This window comes from Artemia franciscana, chromosome 4 (genome assembly GCF_032884065.1).
Source record: "Artemia franciscana chromosome 4, ASM3288406v1, whole genome shotgun sequence".
NCBI lineage: Eukaryota > Metazoa > Arthropoda > Branchiopoda > Anostraca > Artemiidae > Artemia > Artemia franciscana.
Window position 1 is genome coordinate 40,053,596 of NC_088866.1, and position 20,984 is coordinate 40,074,579.

Sequence of the window (20,984 nt, forward strand, 5' to 3'; positions counted from 1 at the left end):
TATCACTTCGATTTGAGGATATTGTCGTTGTAGTGCTTCACGAAGTATGGAACGAAGGAGTTTAAAAATCTTGTCGTTGAGTGTGTAGGCGGGCATTCTAACAGTTCTTTTCCCTCTTTTAAAGTTGCCACCCTCGTCTTGTGTGCGTGAGTCACTGAAGTAAACTGAGGCAGGATATCTCGGTGCGTTGTGGACTTCAGGATGTCAGCTCCAAACTTCATCAGTGTTCGTGCCTCCTTTCATCCAGGGTTGGGAGCCTGAGTTCCCTCAAGCTTTCTTCGTAGTCTTTGTAATTTGATCCAAGAATTATTTTGCAGGCTCTTGTCTGAATTGTTTCAAGCTGACTTCTGTCTTTCTCTGTGAGCGATGGGTGCCAGACAGGACAGCCATACATGACAATGGGCATTACATAAGTTTTGTAGCACGAAAGAAGGAGTTGTTCTGTCATTCCAAACCTTTTGAGATTTGCAAAGGATTTTAGAAGACCAGCTGCTTTTGCTGTGATCTGGTTGATGTGATCTCCGAACCTAAGATCGTCACTTAGTGTGATGCCGAGTATTTTAACTGATTTCTTTGTTTGGAAAGGTGCAGGTTCGTCAATGCTCTTCTTCTTTAGGAAGTTGACACACAACACACAGCTTTTCTCATTCTTAGCTGGAGCTTCACTTGATCAGCTTGATCCCGAAGCTCTGCAACCAGGGGCTCGAGTTGGTCGTGTGTTTGTGGAAGGAATCGTAGTAGACTTATTGAACAGTCGTCTGCGAACTTGTACCTTTGTTTATGTTGTCTCATCAGTCGGTTGATTACAATGACAAATAAGATGGGACCTAGCTTGCTTCCTTGGGCTGCTCCACATGTGATGTCTTGGAAGTTGGATGCTTCTCCGTTTTCAAGTTGTACGCACTGTTGACGACCAGAAAGGAAACTTGCGATGATGCACAGCAGAAACTGCGAGACCTCCAGGGCACGGGCTTCATTGATAACAGTCTCGTGGTCAAGGAGATCGAAAGCTTTCACGAAATCAGAAATTAATATATCAGCAAGGGCCTCCGAAATTTCTAGATGCTCTAGTAGATCATGAAGTAATCTGACCAGATAATGTGTTGTGCTGTGCCCTCGACAAAAACCGAACTGCATAGGGTCGATTTTATGTTCTACTTCTGCTAGTAGCCACTGTAGAATAAAGTCTTCAAAGACTTTCGAGATGATGGGCGTCTTCGAAATCGGCCTAAGGTCTGACGGTGAGGTCGGTGATGTTTTCTTCGGAATAGGTGTGATATATGCCTTTTTAAACTTATCTGGAAAAACGCCTTCCAGTAGACACTGGTTATACATCATAGCCAATGGCGTGGCCAGGAAGGAGGAGCATGCGTGTATCATTCTTATAGGAATTTCGCCGGGGTAAGAGGCTTTCCTAATATCTAGGTGTTCGAGCTTTTCTTGGACCTGGGAAACTGTGATGACAGGGATGGTTTCAATCGGACCATTCTGTGGTAAAGTATTGAGGGGAGGCTGTTGGCGGCAAATATTTGAGAAGTGGGCATTAATTATTTCTGCGGTTAAATTCTTTCCTTGCTCGTCCTTCAGAATGGATTTTGACTTCTGCTGTCCCATTAACTTCCGTACAGTTGTGTGGAACTTCCTTGGATCACTGGCTGACAACCTAGCGAATATTTGGTGTCCATACAGACGCCTAGCTTGCTTTAGTAGTCTCACTACTATATTTCTCTTCCGTTTATATTCATCACAATGGGGCTTTGTCTTGTAAAGCATGTCTCGCTCTCTCATTGCAGCTTTTATGTTCGGGTTAACCCATGGTTTGCTCTGTGGCTTAATTGTAACTTTCTTCTCAGGGAAGAATCGTTCGTACTCTCGAGACGTTTTCTCATAAAAGAGTTCGGTCATGCTGTTTGCATTTTCATCTTTGAAAAGGCGGAACCAGCATACCGAGTTGAGCCATTCTCTGTAGCCAATTATGCCTTCCTCTGTGAGCGGACGGTAAGTGAACTGGGTTGATTTACTAGGTTCCACTGTTGACTTTGGTCGCAATAGAACAGTTGCGTAGTCGCTGGTTGAGAGTGGTGCTTCCGCCGAGGGATCTAAGTAGAAATCACCAAGTGTAGTGAAGATCAAATCGAGGGTGTTTTCTCCTCTTGTTTTTACATTAACTATTTGACGAAGGGCTGTAGAGCTCTCGATCCAGTTCGGCTTCAGGTTGTTGAAGTCCCCGCAAAGAAAGATTCCAGCATATGGGTATTTAGTTCTGATGAGGTCGCAACTTTGTTGGAGATATTCCACTAGTTGTCGCCGGTATGGTCCTCTTGGAGGGAAATATACTGTGGCATATATCAGTGACGACACTTGACGAGGTAGGCCTTTTGGTCGTTCCCAAAGCCATGAAACTTCGATGTCATGGGTCTTTGGCACTGAGACATCCAGGATCCTGTGAGGCATGTTTTCTTTACAGTGGAAACCGACACCGCCACCGTGCGTCATAGGCTCACCTGATGCGCTGCAGCGTGGGGAAATGTAACAGGAGTACCCATCGATAATGGCCAAAGCCGAAGACGAAATCCATGTTTCTGTCATACACATGACGTCAATGTCGCGTTTCCTTAAGAAAACTTCCATATCTTCTGTCTTGTTGTTGAGAGAGCGAACATTCGACAGGGCTATTGTTGGAAAGCGGTAAGTTTGGGTTGGCTTCGTATTAAAAACTGTTTTCTTTTTCCCTCTTTCCAGATTGCAGGAAGAAGAATCAGGAGTCTCTAGACTTAGACCTTGAGTATTTATTGAGGTGGAGGTGGTGATGATGCATTTTGGATTTGTTTTGATTTGCTGTGGACAGGGGAGTCCCTTTCCGGGTAGAAGGTTATTTGACAGAGTCGATTTGGTTTGGGATTTACCGGTTTTTCTCCCTTTTTGCAGGTTGTCGTGGTGATTGTCAGATGGGCTCCTCAAGTTGCAGAACGCTGGGCTGGAGCTTTGTTGGTCTTGCTCCCCATATGACAGATTATATGGTGGAGGTATGTTTCTGTAGAATTGGCACCAAGAAGGCGACAGCTCAGATAACGGTGGGTTGCGGATTCCTGGCCTTTTCATAGTTATTATTTGTAGAGTTGATGGTGGGGGCGTCAGGCGGTAGTAGTCAAGTAACATATTATTCACTGTTTTGTCTATGGTTCTTTGTTGCTATTGTTGTGTTTGATCTGTTGCTACTCGCTCATGGATGGCATTTTCAATTCTTTTGAGATTCCTTCTTTCTGCTTGAGTCTGTAGCTGGAGTCGTGTAAGATCAGGCCCTATGTAGATCTCACAGCGGGTCTGGGGATCTGTAGAATTTCGCAAAATTCTGGCATTTTTCAGAATGGTATTTCGTTTTGCCGAAGTTGAAGCGTCATCTCGGAGCTTTACAAGGAGCTTTCTTGGTTTGTCATTTTCTCGTGTTCTTCCTAGTCGCCTAGTCTCAATAAAGTCATCAATTTCTAAGGTGGCTCCTAAGCTGTTCTTTCGGCAAAATTCAATGATTACTTGTGACTCTATTCCATTAAGATTATCAAACTCAGGAATTCCCGCTATGACTAAGTTACGTCGTTTTTCTTCCCGCAATTGCTTCTCCCTTTCAGCTAATAGAAGCGTTTCGATTGGGTTGGTCACGTAGGCTGCAGCTGGTATACTTGCACCAAGACCGGCTACTCCATTTTGAGCCACATGGGAATACAGTGCTTGATCGCCGGAATTTAGGGTTGATCGTCCCTCTTCATTTGGATTGACGGTTTTCGTGCGATCTGCCATTGTCCTAACTTGTAGCTGCAGATGGGCTACATTCCGCTTGGAGCAGGATGAACACTCGTATCGAAACAAGATTGATTTTGGGTCATGAAGTTTCATCGAAAGGACAATATCAGAGTTTATTCCACGGCAAGAGGCATGCTCCCACTCACTACAGAAAAAACAGCGAAATGATGTGCTGGCTTCTGTCTGGGTGTGGCAATAACTGCAAGGTTCGCTACGAGATTGTATGGTAGGGGTTTCGTGAACCAAAGGACTTTCACCGATGATCGAGGGTTCATTGTTGTCTAAAGACTGCGTTGAAGTAGTAGATACAGTAATGGAGTCTTGATTGTGCTGCCTTTGGCTGTTCGAAGTTCCGACTGTCGCGACTTTTGGTGTGTTAGTTACTTCTTTGCATCGATGACATTGCCACTTCCCTAATAATTTTTCAGTAGCTTCTTTACTGTAGGTGACGGATGCACAGGAGAAATGTAACCACTTCGTGCAGGTACGGCATTGAATTCCGCCTTGAGCTCTTGTAACGTTTTTCTTACATCTGAGACATGGATCACCAGCCATTTCTCAGAAAGCTCGTGTATACTGTTGTTTCACTATTCCACAATCAGTTCGCCAGCAAGTACAAGTCGCTACCTATAGGACAGGTTAATAATAATCTGAAGAAAGTCTATTTCAAATCCACGCACCAAGCACTGAATGAATACCCAAGTTACTGAAATAACCCAAGAACAAGGGAAGCGTAAGGACCCCCTCACCTATTCCCCGCAATTTACGGGTAACTGAATACCGGCGGGTACAATACGGCACTTCCGGGGGGTTCCTTCCCCTCTTCTGCTTGTTCTGAGAAAAAATCAGCACTTAATGAAAGGTTTCTCCAAATGTAAAAGATAAACGAATCAGTGTAATTAATCTGCGGACTTTTGGAAGACAGATACTTGGCAACTATAGACCGGCGCTATATGAAAAGCCACAAAAATATTGCTCTATGAAAAAGGTAATGTAGATGGCGAGCCGGTCAATATGAGAAAAGAGATGGCGCTGATAAAAACATCCAGAGAAAAAGACCTGTACTAGGAATTGGAGAAGCCTCTCAAATTCTCCTTAGCTAAAAATCTATCTCTAGAGTGTAGAAATCAATATGAAAAAAACCTCAAAGTAATGCAGAAGCTTTATCCCATTAACAGCAAAGAATCAAACTCAACCACAATCACCCTGGATTTAGCATAGATGGCGTTGACTATATATATGTACTTTATCTTAACCGTGGGTATCACGTGATGACGGGGGGGCACATGTGGGTGCTCCGCAATGACTGAACACACGTAGGATGTTGCATAGTGACAGCACACAAGTCGGATGTCACGTAATGACGGTACAAACATCAGTTTTACATAACACTTTAAGATATTTTTATTTGTTCAGGATTTATTTTCTTTCCAGGAGTTTTTTCAGAAAAACTTTATATTGTAGTGATTTTTGTCCCCATTAGGATTCGAAAGGGCCATTTCCATCCAATGGAAGTGCAATCTACACATTAGGATCAGCAATATATTTCTAATATTACGATTCAGGCAACAGATTTTACGAAATAACCAACTCCACACGCGGAGAAATCCGATATCCCACTTACTAGAAAGATTAGGCTGTTGATTACATGTTTTGTATGACTGCAATAATTGAGATGCTGAGGGGAAATTCAATTACTAGACTTTGGTTACATTTGAGTTGCACCGGCTTGCTAAGTAGTGCTTTAGAAGGGTATTATGAAGCAAGACAAAGCAATTCTTCACTTCTTAGCGATATAATCCTAGCATTTGGATGACCCTTCTAAGAGAATTTCTGGAGATGTTTTCTTAGAAAATAATAGCAACTTGTTCAAAACATAGAAAATACTCATTCTTAATGAATTTTTAGTGATGTTTTCTTTGAGAATAATCCTAGTTTGCTCAAAATATAGGAAAAGGTCATCACAAGACATGTGACTTAATTCTATATTTTGTTAATTTTTTCTTGGTATTATTTTCTCTCAATTCCCAGCCTGTGACACTCAATGGCTGACCCACCCCATAGCGATCAATTCCAATGGGGAGAAAGGGCGCGGCAGCCAATCCTAGAGGTGAGTGATTGTTATTAGAGATAAGTTTAAACCAAATTAAGAGTTATTTCTGAGAAGTTTTAATGGGAAAGCTAGGTTTCTTTGAGCGATGACTATATATATTCACGGAACCGTGACAGTTTGTGGCTAACCCACCCCTTAGCGAGCATTTCCAGAGGACTTCCTAACATCCAATTCCATCGAGGCCTAGAGACCAATTCCCAAGGAAACCTAGCGAGCAATTCCAGCGGGCCCCTAACATCCGATTTCTCTAGGACTCCAGCAACCAATTCAAACGGGGGAAGGCAAATTTCAACGCGAGAGCATATCTAGAAAGATTCAATTCTCTTTCTGAGACAACTGGAAAAATTGATGGAAAGGGGTGCTTACTTTATCCATTTTAGACTAGTCTTGACGGTGTAGAGGTGCTGAAGGACCAAGAGATGTACAATAATGACCAAAATATGGCAAAGTGATTTAGCAGGCTTTGGGATGATGATCAGACAATTGATAATTAAAAATGGCCTTTACTGTATTTGTTGGCAAATCACCCGATACAAAAAAATGAACCGTGTTGGAAATTTGGAAGAACCTATAATACACGTAAATCACACGCTTAATCTAAACAATCAAAAAAATCACTGAATATACCCTTAACTAGCGCTGTAAGTGGCTACGCTTGAAAATTTGGCTAAGTTCACCTGAAGACCCACAAGAATTAGAAACGCGCTTTTTGACACTTAAGGCACACTACTCCTCAACCTACACAAACAACCACCGATCCTTCTCGATAATAACTAAAGGTCTATTATATGCAGCTGTGCATAGTTTTTTCAAGCTTCATCCGAATCATCCACTCACAAGAAGCGTTAAAATAAACGTCTATGTTACTGTTTGATTCGTTAGACTACCCGCACCTTTAGAAACGAGTTTGCTACCGTACGGCATTACTGCCTCTGAAACTAAAGTTCAATATAATTATAGTTTTTCGATAATTCTGAATAAATTGACCATCTCTGAATTTTCACACAATAGCTGTTTTGATATCTTTTGGCTAGTATTGCTGTTTTACCCCACCAAATGACAGAAAACGCCACTTTGCTGTCGGAACGACTTTCTGGCTATAATAAATGTCTATATTAACCGTTATTTATAGGACTACTTGAACTTATAGAAACCAATGCACTACTGTATAGCATTATTGCCTCTGAAACAGAAAGTTTAATGCATGTACAGCTTTTAGGTAACTCTAAATCAATTGACTATCTCAGATTTTCATCTGGTGATGTTTTTCACCACGAAATGACTTATAGCACCACTTCTCTGTGGAACAGTCTTTTTGTCTAAAATGTCTGTGTTAACTATTATTTGGTTAGGACTCCCTGCATCTCTAGAAACCAGTCTGCAACCATACGATATCATTACCTCTGAAAGAGAAGGCTCAAAATGCGTACAGCTTTGCAGCAATTCTAAATCAGTTGACCATCTCAGATTTCTTACACAATTGCTCTTTGGACTTCATTTTAATAGATTTGTTGTTTTGCATCACGAAATCACTGAAAACACCGCTTTGCTGTGGGACAGTATATCTGCTAAAATGCATGTCTATATTAACCACTATATTGTAGGACTATGCACCTTTAAAAATCAGTGTGTCACCTTACGGCATTACTACCTCTGAAACAGAAGGTTTAATAGGCGTATGGTTTTTTATAGGTAGTTCTAAATCAATTGACTATCTCAGAATATTGATATAAAAGTTTTTTTGGCATTCTTTTGGCTATAAACGTTGTTTTGCACCACAAAACACTTGAAAACGATCGTTTGCTTTAGGATAGTCTTTCAAGCAAAAATAAATGTCTTTGTTAAATATTTATTTTTTAGGACTACTGGCACCATTAGAAGCAGATGCACCATCGTACAGCATTACTGACCTTCTGGCACCCAATAATCATTCCCAAGACAATTTTCGATGATTTTGTTTAATAAAGTGATATCCAACTCCGCTTCCTCTGCTTTTATCCCGTAGTTACAAGAATTCGATCTCCAATTTTTCCAGCTTTTACCCCGGTTCAACCGATTCCAGATCTGGCTCCGATTGCGTCAGTTCTAGTTTAGCCACTTCTGTCCCCAATTCCACAATTCCTATTCCGCGAATTCCGCTTCTAGTTCAGTCAATTCCAAGATAATTATGCATCTCTCTCCTTGGTAATATATGGCTGGTCACTGACAATTGCCAGTTTATTATACTATTTCGATCAGTATCATTTTAATTGGAAGTATAAACACTTACATGGAACTTGTTGCATGCTGATTTGTCTTTTTGCGAAACTTGTACATAAGTTTTCCAATCGTGAAACTGGTTTTGTTCATGGAACTTGTTTGGTACTGATTTTTGTTCGTGAAACCTGTTGCATGCTGATTTTTCTATTCGTGAAACTTGCCCATTGATTTTTCTCCTCTTGAAACTGATTTTATTCATAGAAATTCTTGCGTGCTGATTTTCTTCGAGGACTTGTTGAATGTTGATTTTTTTTTCCTGAAAATCTTTGCGTGCTGATTTTTGTATTCTCTTCGTGAAATTTGTATATTGACTTCTCTCCTTTTGAACCTGATTTTATTCATGGAAGTTGTTGTGTTGGGATTTCTGCTCGTGGAACTTGTTGTGCGATGAATTTTATTTGTGGATGTTGTTGCGTGCTGATTTTTGTTCATGAAATTTCTTGCATGTCGATTTTTTTCTTCATGACACTTTTATCTTGATTTTTTCCTCTCAACACTGATTTTGCTCATTAAACTTGTTTCTTCCTGATTTTATTCATGGAACTTGTTGCGTGATGATATTTCTTCATGCAACTTGTTGCACACAGGTTTTTTTTCCTGGAAATTGTTGCTTGCTGAGTTTCGTTCGCGAAACTTTTTTCATTTTTTCTCTTTGTGAAACTGTTTTTGTTCGTGTAACTTGTAACTTTTTTCCTGCTGATTTTTGTTCCTGATACTGGCTGCACGGTCATTTTTTGTTTCGTGAAACTAGTGCATTGTTTTTTCTTCTGGTGAAACTGATTTTGTTCTTGGAACTTCTAGCGTTCTGATTTTTGTTCGTGAAACCTGATGATATTGATTTTTGTTCGTGAAACTTATTGATTTTGGTTTTCTCTTCGTAAAATTTTTGCTTTGATTTTTTTCCTCGTGAAACCCATTTTGTTCCTGGAACTTGTTGCGTGCATATTTTTGTTTTAAAACTTGTTGCATGTTGATTTTTCTCTACGTGAGACTTATACATTGATTTTTCTCCTTATGGAATTGATTTTCTTCGTGGAACTTCCTGCCTTCTAATTTTGGTCGTCAGAGTTTTTACATGCTAATTTTTTTTCTTAAAACCTGTTGCATGGTGATTTTTCACTTTCTAAGAGTTTCAATTGATTTTTTTCCTCCTGAAGCTGATTTTGTCCGTGGAACTTGTTGCATGCTGAATTTATATTCATGAAACTTGTTGCATGTTGGTTTTTCTTATAAAAAGGCTCATTTTTTTTCTGTAGCTTGTTGCTCACTGATTGTTGTCCGTGGAACTTGTAGCGGGCTGAATTTTGTTCGTGAAACTTGTTGTATATTGATTTTTCTCCACTTGAACTGATTTTTCTCCTGGAAATTGCTACTTTCTGATTTTTGCTCATGGAACTTGCTGCGTTTTGATTTTAAGTGAAACTTCGTTTTTCTCTTCGTGAAACTTGTACATTGATTTTTCTCTTCATGAAACTGATCTTGTTTGTGAAAATTGCTGCATGCTGGTTCTTGTTTTTGGAGCTTGTTACGTGATGATATTTGTTCGTGAAACTTGTTATATGTGGATTTTTTTTTTCTTGAAACTTGTACATTGATTTTTCTCCTCGTGAAACTGATTCTGTTCATGGAACTTGTTGTGAAACTTGATTTTTTATGATAATCTAGCAGATTAGGATGCAACAAGTTCCACGAACAAAAATCACCATGCAAAAAGTTCAATGAACCAAATAGGTTTCACGAGAGAAAAAACTAATGTGCAACTTTCATGAAAAGAAAAATCAGCATGCAAGAAGTTCCACGAACTTAATCAGTTTCACGAGGAGAAAAATCAATGTACAAAAAACTAATGTGCAACTTTCATGAAAAGAAAAATCAATATGCAAGAAGTTCCACGAACTTTATCAGTTTCACGAGGAGAAAAATCAATGTACAAGTCTCACTGAGAGAAAAACCAACGTGCAACAATTTTCGCAAACAAAAGCTAAAACTAAACCAGTCCCACGAACAAAAAAAGCATGCAAGAAGTTCCATGAACAAAAACTTATTCACAAGGACAAAAATCAATGTGGAATTTTCACGAAGAGAAACAAGAATATGCACCAGGTTTCAAGAACAAAAATCAGCACGCAAAAAGTAATTGTTACTTTTTACAAGACTGCGTAATAAGGCTGCAGTTAACGCAAGTATATTTAGGCAATGTGAGCAAAAACAAGAATAATGAAAATTAAATACGATTATCCAAACATTCTGCCTAAATTTCACGTGTCCATTGAGATATAAAAAAAAGTCACCCATTCACCTCAAATTCATGGTCAAGCACACCAGGAAGCGCTGCAAGGTCAAGACAAAATAGGATTGCCAGTGTCCAAAGCACCTGATTAAGCATTTAACACAATTCATTTTCACTATAAAATTAAGTGAATTTTCAATCCTTCAAACAACTTTTCTAAGAATTCCTCTTCAAATTTACAGGGAAAATTTAGCTACCACAATTAATAGATAAAAGGGCCAAACACCAATCACTGTTGGGTAAAGTTGCATTTAGGTTAGTCACCAAAAAGTAGAGTTCGGGTAAATCAAGGTAAAATAGCTCCAAACGTTAAAAATTAGAATTGAAATACCTAGTATATTCAATAGAAAACCGCATCTTCTAAACAACGCCTGTTAAGAAAAAATATATATTTAACAATTGTAAGTGTAGTTCCGCTTTCTTAGATTTCAAAAATGTACCTCGTGCATTGGAGAAACAAAACGAACTGTACAAAGAAAACTACAAGAACTAACTTAGATTTTACCTGAAATTTGAAATTGAAATATTGAAATTCATGCAAAGCTTCTTTACGAAAAGAAACTAGTTTTTAGAGGTTTAACAAAGCCTAACAGACCCAGGAACGTAAGGATAAGAAGTTGTCTAGTTTTTTTCATAAGGAGGCCCTAGACGGTCAATCATTTTGATCAAAAGTTTCCGTCAATCCATTGACGTGTACTTCAATTAATCTTCTATTGATCTTTCAATCAGCCGTTCAATCTTGATCAAAGCTGATCTGACACACTGCTTTTGATAAAAATGATTGAGTCATTCAAGCTTTCTGTCAGTCATCGTAAACGCTTGACTCAACTGTCAAACAGGCTTAAATACGGTCAATCATGCTTGAGTCAATCGACAGACGGAAGCTTTTGATCAAAATGATTGAGAGTCTTGGTCCTCTATTAAGTTTCGAATATAAACTTCATCCCTCGAACAGGCAGTAAGTGCAGATGTTTTTGGAGGAATTTCGTTGACATATTTGGAAAATCTATTAGAGTAAAAGCGCATAAACGAAAATATACCGAGTCATTTGAACTCTAGGCCTTTCTTAAGAAATTGCTGTTACAGTTCTTGTATTGACATTTCTTAGTCTCAACTAAGTTAAACAAATGTATAAGTGCGCAAAAAGTAAGAAATGTAGTTGCAAAAAGAACATAAATAAGTGCATCAAAGAATAGACACTCACAAATATACACACTTACTTAGGAAAAAGCATAGTGATGCTTTCATCCCTATAAATAGACACACGCGAACACGTACGCTCCCATGTGCATAATTCCTTAACAAAGTTGCTAAAGACAATATTTGCTGACAGTTCATTGCAGTACTATGTCAACATAGGCCAACACAGCTGCGTGCGATCCTCTACCACTCCGTACCGTAGTGTTCATAGATTCGCTTTTGACTTCATCTGATGAAGCTTGTAATTGATATGAATGTTTTATTATGAGCTCTTCAAACCCTCTTATAGGACCTTCTGCTTCTAATTTACCACCAACTTGATGCCAAAAATCTTGTTTTTGGAAAACTGTATTTATCTTACTTTCTTTCGCTTTGATACGATCGTTCAGATTATTCAGCCTACAATCTTAACGAGACCCTTTGGAACATATCTATTATATCTTTCTCAATCTTTCAATGCGCTTTTATTTCACGAAAATGATGACCAATGCCATTACAATGGCTTCTGATAGGCTATTAAATAAAAAAACAAACAAATTTTCTCAAATGAAAGTAAATAGCCACATTAAGCGAACAGGAATTATTTTATTTATCAATTGGGCTGCCCCCTTACTAGCCCCCTGCTCTTTACTCTGAAGGTTAATGTTGCCTATAAAACACTTGCTGTTCCAATTCAATGGTCCTTGTGTTTCAGTAGTAACTCCTAAGGCATCGGGACAAAAGTTAAAGTTAAGAGTTAAAAGTGGGGGGCTGAGGATATGGCAGCCAACCAGATAGAGGGGAAAATTATGTTTGCTTTAAGTGTTAATATCACTCTTTACTTTCATTTGAGGGATTTTTTTTTTCGTTTTTCATGGTATACCCAGGATTGCTCTTGGGATGCGAGGAGTGCTACAATCCTTCAAACACAATTCTTTAAATCAAAGCGTAACTGTACTTCAAGAAAAAGAGCTCAATTCGGGGATTTGCTTTTCAAACTTGAGTACAATTATCCAAATCAAATTATCATCTATTCAAAATGATGGAAACCTTCGCTCCTTAGGCCTTTATATATATATATATATATATATATATATATATATATATATATATATATATATATATATATATATATATATATATATATATATATATATATATATATATATATATATATATATATATATATATATATATATATATATATATATATATATATAAATAAGTTGTCTGTGTGTGAATGTGTGGATGTGTCGAGTGACGTCATGTTTGTGTGTCGACTGACGTCATAAAGTTAGTTGTCGTCATGTTTGTTATGACGATGACGTCACTGAAGGTATTTAAGACATTCGTTCACGGAAAAATGTTTAATTGTAAAATGACTGAAGAGCCTACAATGGCAACAGCCGAGGAAGCTGCTCAAAGAGTCTATGCCATAAAACTTGCTGCTGATACAGAAAGTAAGAAAAGAAAGCGTGCCGAGGAATCACTAGAACAGCAAGAAAACAGGCTTGCGGCTGATAGAGAAAGTAAGAAAAGAAAGCGTGCCGAGGAATCACAAGAACAGCAAGAAAACAGGCTTGCGGCTAAAGAACGCAAAACCGCGCAGTTGGATGAAAATCCACATGGACAGCGAGAGTCAAAACATATCAAAACTGAAAATGATAGCGATGATGATTGGGTTTGGGATTTTGACTTGGATAAGGTCATCAATGCCTACCAGATTTAAGTTAAAAAAACAAAGGTTTGGCGATATGTACTTCATAGTGACGCTGAAAAATAAAGAAGAAAACTGAAAAAAGAAAAAAGGTAAGAAACTAAAAAAAACTGAAAAGAAAAAACACTCAAAGAGAAATTACAGACCGGGACACAAATGACCACCTAGACAGAGGGAATATAAATGACGACCGGGGACCTCAAAGAGAAATTACAGACTGGGACACCCGGACACAAATCACGACCAGGACACAGGGAATATAAATGACGACCGGGACACAGGGACACAACTACAACGGGGACGCCGGGGGCACAGGTGGGATATTAAAATGACGACCGGGACACAGAGATTCTAGAAATTGCAGACCGGGACACCGGGACACAAATGACGACCGGGACACCGGGACACAGGGAATATAAATGACGACCGGGACACTCAAAGAGAAATTACAAACTGGGACACCGGGACACAAATGACGACCGGGACACAGGGAATATAAATGACGACCGGGACACAGGGACACATCATTAGAATAATGAGGTATAGATCTGAATACGGATTGTTTTTCCCATGGACAATTATATGTTGCATGTTCAAGAGTCAGTAAACCTGACAATCTATATATATATGCACAGACAATGGGACAGCGAAGAATGTTGTATGTTCGCATGTTTTACGTAGTTAAAAACATATATTTATATCTGTCTCTATTCACAGCTGGGACACAGGGACACAACTACAATGGCGCGTAACTAATATGGCGCGTAACGACTTACGCGCGCGGGGGGGGGCTTGGGGGGCGCGAAGCGCCCCCCCAACAGCTAGTATAGATAGATATAGATATATATATATATATATATATATATATATATATATATATATTATATATATATATATATATATACATATATATATATATATATATATATTTATATATATATATATATATATATATATATATATATATATATATATATATATATATATATATATATATATATATATATATATATATATATATATATATATATATATATATATATATATATATATATATATATATATATATATATATATGTATATATATACATATATATATATATATATATATATATATATATATATATATATATATATATATATATATATATATATATATATGTATATATATATATATATATATATATATATATATATATATATATATATATATATATATATATATATATATATATACTAGCTGTTGGGGTGGCGCTTCGCGCCACCCCAACACCTAGTTGGTGGGGGCGCTTCGCGCCCCCCCCCAAGCCCCCCCGCGCGCGTAAGTCGCTGCGCGCCATAATAGTTACGTGCCATTGTAGTTGTGTCCCTATGTCCCACCTGTGAATATAGATAGATAGATAGATATATATATATATATATATATATATATATATATATATATATATATATATATATATATATATATTATATATATATATATATATATATATATATATATATATATATATATATATATATATATATATATATATATATATATATATATATATATATATATATATATATATATATATATATATATATATATATATATATATATATATATATATATGGTTTTAACTACGTAAAACTTGCGAATATACAACATTCTTTGCTGTCCCATTGTCTTTGCATATAAAAAGATTGTCAGGTTTACCGACTCTTGAACATGCAACATATAATGGTCCATGGGAAAACAATCTGTATTCAGATCTATACCTCATGATTCTAATGATTGCCCTTGAGCTTTGTTGATGGTGATTGCTAATCGACCATTCCCTGTCCCGGTGTCCCGGTCGTCATTTACATCCCCCTGTTTCCCCCGGTGTCCCCGTTGTAGTTGTGTCCCTGTGTCCCGGTCGTCATTTATATTCCCTATGTCCCGGTCGTCATTTGTATCCCGGTGTCCCGGTCTGTATATACATTCGTTTTTTAGTTTTGTTTTTCTCCTTTATTTTTTTCCTTTTTTTTTCTTTTTTAGCTTATTTAGATTTTTAGATTTTTTAGTTTTTTTATTAGTTTTTAGTTTTTTTTTCTTTTTAGTTTTTTTGTCCCGTGTCCCGGTCGTCATTTGTATCCCGGTGTACCGGTCTGTATATACATTCGTTTTTTAGTTTTGTTTTTCTCCTTTATTTTTTTCCTTTTTTTTTCTTTTTTAGTTTATTTAGATTTTTAGATTTTTTAGTTTTTTTATTAGTTTTTAGTTTTTTTTTCTTTTTAGTTTTTTTGTAGTTTTTACCTTCTTTTTAGTTTTGTTAATTTTTTTTACTTATGTCCTGGTCGTCATTTATACTCCCTGTGTCCCGGTGCTTTGTTGATTGCTAATCGAACATTCCTTTTGTCCTGGTCGCTTTCTCTTTGAGTGTCGTCATTTATTTTTTTCTTTTTTAGTTCTTTTAGTTTTTACCTTTTTTAGTTTTTTATAGTTTTTTAGATGAAATTTTTTTTAGTTTTTTCCTTTTTTTCTTTTTAGTTTTTTATTGGTTTTTACCTTTATGTTAGCTTATTTTTCAGTTTTTTCCTTTTTTTTAGTTTTTTTTTTATTTTTTTTTTTTTTTAGTTTTTTACCTTTTTTTAGTTTTTTTAGTTTTTTTAGTTTTTTTAGTTTTTTAGCTTTTTTACTTTTTTTATTAGTTTTTAGTTTTTTTGTAGTTTTTGCCTTTTTTTAGTTTTTTCAGTTTTTTTTTTTTAGTTTTTTATTGGTTTTTACCTTTATTTTAGCTTATTTTTCAGTTTTTTCCTTTTTTTAGTTTTTTTTAGTTTTTAGTTTTTTTAGTTTTTTACCTTTTTTTAGTTTTTTTAGTTTTTTAGCTTTTTTATTTTTTTTATTAGTTTTTATTTTTTTTGTAGTTTTTGCCTTTTTTTAGTTTTTTTAGTTTTTTAGCTTTTTTATTAGTTTTTAGTTTTTTTTGTAGTTTTTGCCTTTTTTTAGTTTTTTTAGTTTTTTAGCTTTTTTATTTTTTTTATTAGTTTTTAGTTTTTTTTTGTAGTTTTTGCCTTTTTTTAGTTTTTTCAGTTTTGACGTCACCTGATCCAGTTTTTTCAGGTGACGTCACCTGATCCACGATCCACAGATCCACAGACAACTTATTTTTATATATAGATAGTTTTTTTTTTTTACTTATGTCCTGGTCGTCATTTATACTCCCTGTGTCCCGGTGCTTTGTTGATTGCTAATCGAACATTCCTTTTGTCCTGGTCGCTTTCTCTTTGAGTTTCGTCATTTATTTTTTTCTTTTTTAGTTCTTTTAGTTTTTACCTGTTTTAGTTTTTTTAGTTTTTTAGATGAAAATTTTTTTTAGTTTTTTCCTTTTTTTCTTTTTAGTTTTTTATTGGTTTTTACCTTTATTTTAGCTTATTTTTCAGTTTTTTCCTTTTTTTATTTTTTTTTAATTTTTAATTTTTTTTAGTTTTTTACCTTTTTTTAGTTTTTTTAGTTTTTTTAGTTTTTTAGCTTTTTTACTATTTTTATTAGTTTTTAGTTTTTTTTTTGTAGTTTTTGCCTTTTTTTAGTTTTTTCAGTTTTTTTTTTAGTTTTTTATTGGTTTTTACCTTTATTTTAGCTTATTTTTCAGTTTTTTCCTTTTTTTTAGTTTTTTTTAGTTTTTAGTTTTTTAGTTTTTTACCTTTTTTTAGTTTTTTTTAGTTTTTTTAGTTTATTAGCTTTTTTATTTTTTTTATTAGTTTTTAGTTTTTTTTTTGTAGTTTTTGCCTTTTTTTTGTTTTTTTAGTTTTTTAGCTTTTTTATTAGTTTTTAGTTTTTTTTTGTAGTTTTTGCCTTTTTTTAGTTTTTTTTAGTTTTTTAGCTTTTTTATTTTTTTTATTAGTTTTTAGTTTTTTTTTGTAGTTTTTGCCTTTTTTTAGTTTTTTCAGTTTTGACGTCACCTGATCCAGTTTTTCAGGTGACGTCACCTGATCCATCCATCCACAGACAGACAGACAACTTATTTTTATATATATAGAAGATATATATATATATATATATATATATATATATATATATATATATATATATATATAAATATATATGTATATATATATATATATATATATATATATATATATATATATATATATATATATATATATATATATATATATATATATATATATATACATATGTATATATATATATATATATATATACATATGTATATATATATATTCTCCTCCAACCTAATCTATTTAAAGCCTCCCTCTTTACAGCCTCCCAGGAAGTTCCCATTTCCTTTCAATCTTTATTTATGACATCCTCCCAACCCAGACAAGGACGACTTGCTTTCCGTGTAGACCCAGACGGTTGGCCAAAAAGGACAATCTTCGGTAATCTGTCATCCTTCATCTGTAGAACGTGGCCTAGCCATCTCAACCTTTCTTTCATTATAGCCCCAGAAAGCGGGATTGGACCACACTTTTCGTACAACCTACTGTTTGAAATACGGTCAGTCAGCCGGGTACCCAGAACAATCCGTAGGCAATTTCTCTGGAAAACATCTAGTAAATTTTCATCTGCTTTTCGGAGTGCCCATGCTTCAGAGCCATATTTGACCACTGCCATCACTGTAGCTTCCAATATTCTAATCTTGATTTGTAGACTTATCTTTCTATTCTTCCAAACTTTTTTTAACTGTGACAAAACACCTTGAGCTTTAGCTATTCTACTTTTAACATCTTCACTGCTCCCACCATCTTTACTAATAATACTACAAAGGTAACTGAAGCTCCCAACCTGATCAATCTTTTCGTTACCTAATGTCACCTGTTCATCTTCACTTATTCCTAGCCTTAGTGACTTAGTCTTCTTAACATTAATTTTCAAGCCTATTTTAGCACCCTGAACTCGTAAAACCTCTAAAAATTCATTCATTTTGCCCACACTTTCATCTAATATGCTTAAATCATCAGCATAATCTAAGTCCAGGAGCGTTCTTCCTCCCCATTTGATTCAATGGTCTCCAATTGCCTTTCCTGTGCTCCTTAAGACGCTCCTATATATATATATATATATATATATATATATATATATATATATATATATATATATATATATATATATATATATATATATATATATATAGATATGTGTGTGTGTGTATGTGTGTGTATTCTCCTTATATACATTCATATATAAATATTTATGAACTTTAAATACTGATCTTAGGTCCCTCATACATGTTGAATTTCATTACACAGTTTCCATCCAGTTACCAGTTGTTGGGAGCGTTTATTTCCTATTCTTAAAAATATATAAATTTTAATATACGAATATGCTTTTACTAGTAACTTTAAAATTCATTTAAGAAATAGCATGAATAATAGATTTATTTTTGTGCAAAGGTTATAATCGAAACTTTTTCACAGTTTTGGTTTGTATTGAAAAGGGTCGTTCTTTACTAACAGTTTTTTTTTTGCCACGAGCTGTTTGAGCGGGGACTCCCTTAAATATGAAGGACGGCCACTATTCCCTCCTTCAACTCCTGTTTTTATGTTCAATTTTACTATTTGTACAACAATGCTTCGAGAAAGGTATTCATCCTTGATAAAAATACACTCCTCCCCTTCACATAATCTTTACCACCAACTGTGTAAAAAAAACAACAATAAAAAACAAAACAAACAAACCCCAACATTTTTGTTTAAACCTCTGTAGAAAAGTTCTGGGTGTCACAACTTCTGCTCCTAACAAATTTCCTGGCAGTGATGATATATTAACCCCCCCCCCTCCTTTACCTCTCCACCTTTTGTCACTAAGAATGTCACTAAGAATTCGAATGGAATGTTTATTTTACAAAAGAGAACATTTATCTGTAATAAGAAAGGAGCTGTCATCCTGCAGCAACCTTATTCAGTCTTTAGTTCAAATGAAGACAGATTTTTAGATTCGTTTCTATCTTTCCCGCCCCCTTTCTATATTTTTATATTCAAACGTAGGGAGATTATAGATAAATTCCCTTCCTCCTGTTTATTATTTACCTAAAGGATCTTGGAGGAATGCACTGAAGGTGTTTGAGCATAATTGTCTGCGATGAATTCTCAGAGTACAGCTACGTGACCGTATCTCCAACGCGAATATACACTGAATGTGCAATATTCAGAGAGATGTTGCGCTCACTATTAAAGAACGCCGTATAGAATGGTTGGGCCATGTATTACGGAAACCGCCAGAGTACCTGCCTCGCCAAATACTTCTAGTTGAGCCTATTAGCTCCTGGAAGAGACGCCAAGAAGCACAGAGGAAGAACTGGTGGAACCTGGCCAAGTCAGACCTTGAACCTATCGGGGGTTTCAGAAAGTTTGGTCACAGATGGTCAACTCAGTGGCTCACTTTTGCAGAGCAGCTGGCAGAAGATCGAACAACATGGTCCAAGAAGGTCTCCAGGATCATCGATGCCGGGCGAGGTGGAAACGCCTGATTCCCGCCAAAAGTTAGCTAGCAAGTAAAGCAAAGGATCTTGGAGAGTCGGAAGGTTAGACATTAAAATGCTCGCTTTGTAACATCTGCCCTCAGCCACGCCAGCGCACCAAACCATTACCTCTCCTTCACAATAGTTGATGCGCAAATATACGTCATTCTACATAATTCTATAAACCATCCAGGGAATCAAATTAGTTAAATGCAACTTTAAAACAAATGTCTAGATTAACCGTTCATCTCATATTCACTACGAAAATTTTTTAGGAACAAATTTGCTACCGTGTGGCATTTCTTCCACTTAAAATAGGAAGTTTGATATTTAAGTTTTCGATTTTTTCCAAATCGATTTTCTATAGAGGAGAGGGGCTAGAGGGCCTGAAGGCCCTCTTTAGTCCTCCATTCATACAAAGAGGAATTTTTTTTTGCATGATTCTAATTCTAATAAGGAAGAACGAGCCTAACTTCCTATTCAAAAGTTGACGCTGATGAAGGGACTGGGGTGTTGGATATACCACTGTTTCGTTTTTTGATGCTTCTGATTATGGTTCCGACAGCGTGCAATATTCTTACCTTTCTGCCAAAATAATGATGATGAGAGGGGAGGGGACGGTGGGTTGGAGATGCCATGGGTCTAATTTGTGATTCAAAGAAGCTGGTTTTCGCACCGAATTGGGATTCAATTCATTTTAGTACTTGCGTTGCTTTTAGCTCTTTAAGCCTGCTTTTGAGTCAGGACTTTACTAATCGTTTCGCATTGAAACTGATTTCTGCTGTTTAGACTTCATCACTTCACTTGTATTAGTTTTTTCATCAATTCAGGACTTAACTTGTTGTCTACCTAACTTATGCTCGATCCATTTTGTAATCAAAGTAGGAATTGGCTTGTTTTTGTTCTGAGCAAGGACTTTTTTTCTTTTCTTTTTTGTACCACATCCGGACACAGTCCGTGTTCACGTTGAATTAACATACAGCAAGGAGTTACCTTGTTTTTGCACCGTGTCAGGACTTGAAAAAAGAAAATAAGAAAAAACGCAATTGAATTTAATAGGGTCTTTTATTTTTAGGTGTACGTTGGTTTCAGACACAATTTCAAGTGTTAAAAAGAATACCAAGCTTGCGAGTTTTCTGTTACCCGAAAAACATAATTTATATTGCTAACTGAGTACTGGCC

General features: G+C 35.9%; 1 protein-coding gene across 1 annotated transcript in view; it reads right to left on the reverse strand.

Annotated features, from left to right (window-relative positions):
- LOC136026425 (slowpoke-binding protein-like) overlaps positions 1-20,984 on the reverse strand; it is a 248,277-nt gene that overhangs the window by 23,025 nt on the left and 204,268 nt on the right. The gene's annotated exons all lie outside the window — the stretch shown is intronic.